General features: G+C 37.2%; 1 long non-coding RNA gene across 1 annotated transcript; it reads left to right on the forward strand.

Annotated features, from left to right (window-relative positions):
* Positions 1–2,116: 2,116 nt before the first annotated feature.
* On the forward strand, positions 2,117–4,365 carry LOC107656770 (uncharacterized). The gene is made up of 4 exons (XR_001630602.1): positions 2,117–2,153; positions 2,990–3,361; positions 3,877–3,962; positions 4,051–4,365. It is a non-coding gene; the product is annotated as an uncharacterized LOC107656770 (long non-coding RNA).
* Positions 4,366–5,949: the final 1,584 nt, after the last annotated feature.

The following is a 5,949-nucleotide window of genomic DNA, read 5'->3' on the forward strand; positions in this document are numbered from 1 at the left end:
ACACTCAGGACGCGCTCAGGACAGTTCAGACATTGCGGTGAAAATCAGAGGTAAAAACTATATAAATACTGTTCAGTTTCTTGCACAGACCGATCGTTTTGTGTCTTTTCACCAGGGCTTGAAAACGAAAAAAAAATTCGATCGGTTCACTCACTCCGAGCAGAATCGATATTTTAAGGTTTCTGTTCCTGCGTTCCTCTGTATTATTACCGTTCCGAAACCGGTTCAGGTAGAAGAAAAACTATATAATATATATATAATAATAGCCTAATAATAATAATGTACACCGTGTTCTTTAGTCAAAAAGAACAAGAAAAAAAAACAGGAAGAGATCTAACGTTAGCCAATAACCCTCTGCGATTATTCAGATTTTGGCTAATTGTAGGCTACTAAACAAAAGAAAAAATCTAGTAACACTTTAAAGAAATTAAAGTATTTTTAAGATATTTAAAAATGTTTGCTGCATTGTTAAAAAACGCTACTATAAGATTGCGTTTTGAGAGTGAAAAAAAAAACAAGTAGCGTATTTAAACACTAGCTTTCTATTTTTTAATATTCTATCTACTTGTTTTTCTTTGTGTGTATATATGTGTGTGTGTATAATATATATATATATACACACCTTGCTACGTGTACTGTGCTAGGCTAACCGAGACTTGTCATTTGCACTTATATATTGTTGCTCTTTTGTTAGTTTTGATTGCTTCTATTGTCATCATTTGTAAGTTGCTTTGGATAAAAGCGTCTGCTAAATGACTAAATGTAAATGTAAATAATGTAGGCTAAAATGCCAGTAGGCTAAAGCAAAATGTATACAAACATTATTGACGTTTCTCTCAACAAATCCTCTAAAGTTAAGGCTATGCGTTTAGGCTATAAAAACGTATTCATCGACGTAAAACATCATCCTTCACATCGGCTACATCAGCACAGTGAGGCGCTGGTCACGCTGAACGCAACAGATAGTACAACGGAGCAGTGTAACGTTTTATTTGTTTCTTATATTGTATTTTATTTTGATCAGTGGTGGACAGTAACGGAGTAGTTTTACTTCGTTACTGTACTTAAGTAAATTTTTCAAGTATCTGTACTTTACTGGAGTAGTTTTATTTTGAGTAACTTTTACTTTTACTTCACTAAATTCCAAAGCATAAGATCGTACTTTTTACTTCACTACATTTCATAAAACATATCGTTACTCCTTATAATATATCACGTGCTCCGAGACGCAGAAGCGGTGTCTGATTCAAGAACGAACTGATTCTTTTCAATTAACTTTTAAAATCGGTTCGCAAATCGCACCAAACGATTCATTGACGAATTAGAATGAACCGATTGCAGCTGTTCTCGAGTCGACAACTCACTGATTCAAATGATCCGTTTAGTGCGAGTCTCCAGTGAACTGAATTCACAAGTAAGAACAGGGAGATGTTGTGAGCGCATGCGCGTCTGATGCTGCTAGAAGTAAGTTACTAATGTCGAGTTTTAGGATTAATTATTGTAACTGAAAATCATATTTAGGTCAAAGCTGTCAGTTGTCTGTGAACTAAATCTGCTGTAAAGGGTGATCTGTTTAAGCCCACTGAAATGCTTGAATGCAGACACATTAACATCAGAGTCTCAATATTTTAGGTAAAAAAAAACATTGAAGTAACACAGACTAAATAAAATAACTCATGCACATTCATTTCCCCGCTGCTGGCAAAAATATGTTGTGTGCGCGTGAGGCGCCGGCGCAATGGTCCAACGCTGGTTGGTTATACAGATAGAAGAAGACATCATTCAAAACTGTCAAGTTTTCGCAAAATAAATAAAACTGTGAAGCTTTTGCAAAATAAAGAAAACTACTCTCTGCCGTCTCGTTTTCCTTTCCGAGAACTTTGGAACACGTCACAATGAACCGTAACTCAGCACATTTCTTTCTTTCGTTTTCGTTCCTTGATCCGGTTCAGAGCCCTGCTTTTCACATCAATGTATCATCACGAGCCGCAGGGTTTCATTTGGATTTGTTTGTGTATGTTTTATGACTCTCAAAGCCGTGATTCTTATCCACTGACATTATAGGACTGACAGACTGCAACGGTTTGAGTTAAAAATCTCAGTTTGTGTCCTACTGAAGAAACAAAGTCACCTACATCTTGGATGCCCTGGGGGTAAGCAGATAAACATCACATTTTCATTTTTGGGTGGACTATCCCTTTAAGATCATCTAAGTGTACTCAACTGTGCTATTTTGGGAAACCATGAATATGAGCTAAAATGCGCGTTTAACATGCTATCTCTGTATTTTAAAAACAATGTATGTAGTAGTTACCACTTGTAGTTGTCAGACTCTGTTCCGTGTCTGTGTGTGTTTCCTTCCCCCACATGCTCCATGTTATGTTTATTTCCTTATTTGGTCTTCCTGTTCCTGTCCTGATTGTGTTATCATTTGTTCCAGGTGTTCCCCATTCTGTTCCATTGTTCCCAGGTGTGTCCCATTAGTTTCAGTGTATTTAAAGTGTTTACTGCCCCTCGTTTCCCGTCCGGTATTGAACGTCGATCCCTGTTCCTACGTGTGTGTCCTGATGTAAATAAAGACTGTTAAATCCTGATTCTCCTGCGTTCTCCTCGTTCCTCGTACTCCGTGACAGTAGTACACTTGAACCCATCTTTCATACACTAGTACTACAAGTGGTGACTAAACACATTTTTTTAAATATAGAAATAGTATGTTAAAAGCACATTTTAGTTCATATTCATGATGTCCCAAAATAGCACAGTTGAGTACACTTAGATGATCGTAAGTTTATCTTGAGTACAAAATTAGTGCGCGAAAATAGAGCATTTTAAGTACATTATAAAAGTGTACTTTTTTCACCTGGGATGGTTGATCTAAAGAAAATTCCAGTGGAATTGAGTTACTTTTAACTTTGCCAGTGCATTCTGAATTTGACATTTCAACATTATAAATTGCATGCCATAAACGGATTATTGTCTCTCTCCGCAGCTCTGAGCTCCGGTGTGAACTCTTATGTGTTTTACTTGGTGTCTGAGAAAATGAACTGGACCGAAGCTCAGACCTACTGCAGACAGCATCACACCGATCTCGTCACCTTAAATGACCAGACGTACATCGATGAGCTGTTACAATCTCTACCCAGTGGTTTTAGCAATTGAATGTGGATTGGACTCTATCGGACGGATGAGTATTCTCCCTGGGTCTGGGTCTGGTCCGATGGGAGCAAAGCCCTGTTCACACCGTGGGATTCTTTACAACCAAACAATGTTGGTGGCCACCAGTACTGTGTGTGCATGTCTGCTAAAGGATACTGGAGCGATTATTGGTGTACAGATAAATTACCATTTATTTGCTACACTGGTGAGTTGTGAGCAGCAGCTGCAGTACAGTCAATGTCAAACCATTTCACTTAATTTAACCTCCCAGCGGAACTGAACACAAGTCATGTTACGTGTCGTATTGTTTACAAACTGCATGTTTAATTGACATGAGACACAAGATGTTCATTTGTATTTTGTGCCGTAACTAGCAAACAGCAAGAACTTGTCGCACCACAAGAGCGTCAAAATGACATTTGTTTAAATTTCCTGATAAAATTGACAATTTGAAAGGTGAGTTTTTGCTTTTATGGAAGTTTACAAAACACAAAGCTTCTTGCGATTATTGGATGGCTACATAATCCCTTACGTACATTATGGTTTTATTAAAGTAAAAGTGTAAGCATGGTTTTTGTATTTACTACAATTTGTGTAACCACAGTTTTACTACATGGTTACTCTTTGGTTAGTGTAACGAAACCACGATCAATCTGTGATCACTTAAACCGAATGTATGTTGATAATATTGGCCTGAGCGCTTCATCGTGTCTCTTACAGAGAAAAAGAGACAGATGGTGAGACTGGAGGTAAAATCAAGCCGAAATGTGAATGATCCTGCAGTGAAGAGTAAGATTTTGGCAGAGGTGAGTTTAATATACAGTAAATCAAATATATAACGATGATGATAAACGTAACGAGTATTGAGTAATAAAGTCTGTTTCTGTCCTTCAGTTAGAGCAGATACTGAAGGAGAATGGTCTTGACAGATGCCAAGCCCTCGTGGAGGGAGTTTTCTGGAGAAAATGTCTTCCACAAGATGTGGTATCAGAAGAGTGATGCTTCTAATGCGTCCTGCAAGAGAACCATGAACTGATCATCTCATAATAGCATTTGTTGTGTAATTGTAGATGCTCTCAGAAAATGTGGCTCACTGAGACATGAGTTGTCGTTATACAATTATGTATGAACTACACCGTAGAGTTAATAAATCAAAGATTATTGGAGTAGATTTTACAGGAAAATACTATTTCAGTCTTTCTACTTAAAGTCCCCCTGTAGTGAAAATCAAGTTGTTTATTTGTCTATGTGGTGTTTTTAATATGCTTTTAGAAAAACCATGTGCCAATCTATTCAATCAATTCATTGCTGTGTATTTTCTCCTTAAAACTGTAGTTTCCCAAAGGCAGTCCCAGAAATGTGTTTTGAAACGGCCTTTTTTTCGCTACGTCACAAAACTCAATAACCAATGGCGTCAAGGGATCCTGTCATTAGCATATCATTAACTGTTCTGCAGAGCAGAGGGTCTAGTCAGTGAGAAGGCAGCTAGGTTAATCCGATATATTTTTCTGTAGATATTTCGCTAGCTGTTGATTTTTTAATATGCTTTTAGAAAACCATGTGCCAATCCATTAATCAACACCATTGCTGAGCATTTTCTCCTTAAAACTGTAGTTTCCCAAAGGCAGTCCCAGAAATGTGTTTTGAAACGGCCTTTTTTTCGCTACGTCACAAAACTCAATAACCAATGGCGTCAAGGGATCCTGTCATTAGCATATCATTAACTGTTCTGCAGAGCAGAGGGTCTAGTCAGTGAGAAGGCAGCTAGGTTAATCCGATATATTTTTCTGTAGATATTTCGCTAGCTGTTGATATTTGTCACTATTTTCACGATGACGTGCTGTTTGGAAGCTTGGAAAACAAGATGGCGGCGCGTTCACACGCTGCGGCTTCTCTCTCTCCCGACAGAAAGGTGTTTTCGTGTTTTTCTACTGTTAGTGTTATCTGTATGCACCAAGGGTCTGAGAGTAACGCAATTTCAATTCTCTGTGTGTATGTGCTGTACATGTGGAAGAATTGACAATAAAGCAGACTTGACTTGACTTGACTTGACTTACCGCTTATTTATTTGTATATAGAACTGCTAACTTTTAATAAAATAACCCGCGGTAAATTTAACGAATGTTACAGTATCCACTGTAGTCGTCCGCTAGTAAAAAACATAGTTTAGGGTTAGCATATCTTCATGTCATTTATTATTTATATTTCTCAAGCTCACATGCTGCAGGATAGTAAAAGTTATCAGTGGCCAACAATAGAGACCATCACAGAAATTTGAATGATTTCCACTACAAGTACCATTACAAACATCAACTTTTAACCATTAAAGCCATTAAATAATGGTTTCCTGTAGTGTGTTTTGGGACATATTACACTAGGATTTAGTGGCTTTAACAAAAGCCATGAATAGAAGGTGACCAATTACCAGTAGAGACCAACAGGCACCATTACAGTTTACATTAAAACCAATACAATTTTCATTATAACCAGTAAAACCATTACAAATTATGTGATGGTTTCTATTTTTTTTTATATAGAACTAAAATACAGAACTAAAAAATATATAAAATATAGAACTAAAAAATTACAAAAAAAGAGCAGAATGCAAAATGTAAATTACATGGATAAACTTAAACCTAGAATCTAGAAACCTGAAACAACAGAATTCTTCAGTTTGAGTATTCGTGTGTGTGTGTGCGTGTGTGTGTGTGTGTGTGTGTGTGAGTGTGTGTGTGTGTCAGTGTGTGTGTGTGTGTGTGTGTGTGAGTGTGAGTGTGAGTGTGTGTGTATGTG

The sequence above is a fragment of the Sinocyclocheilus anshuiensis genome, unplaced genomic scaffold (genome assembly GCF_001515605.1).
Source record: "Sinocyclocheilus anshuiensis isolate Anshui unplaced genomic scaffold, SAMN03320099.WGS_v1.1 scaffold3352, whole genome shotgun sequence".
Classification (NCBI taxonomy): Eukaryota; Metazoa; Chordata; class Actinopteri; order Cypriniformes; family Cyprinidae; genus Sinocyclocheilus; species Sinocyclocheilus anshuiensis.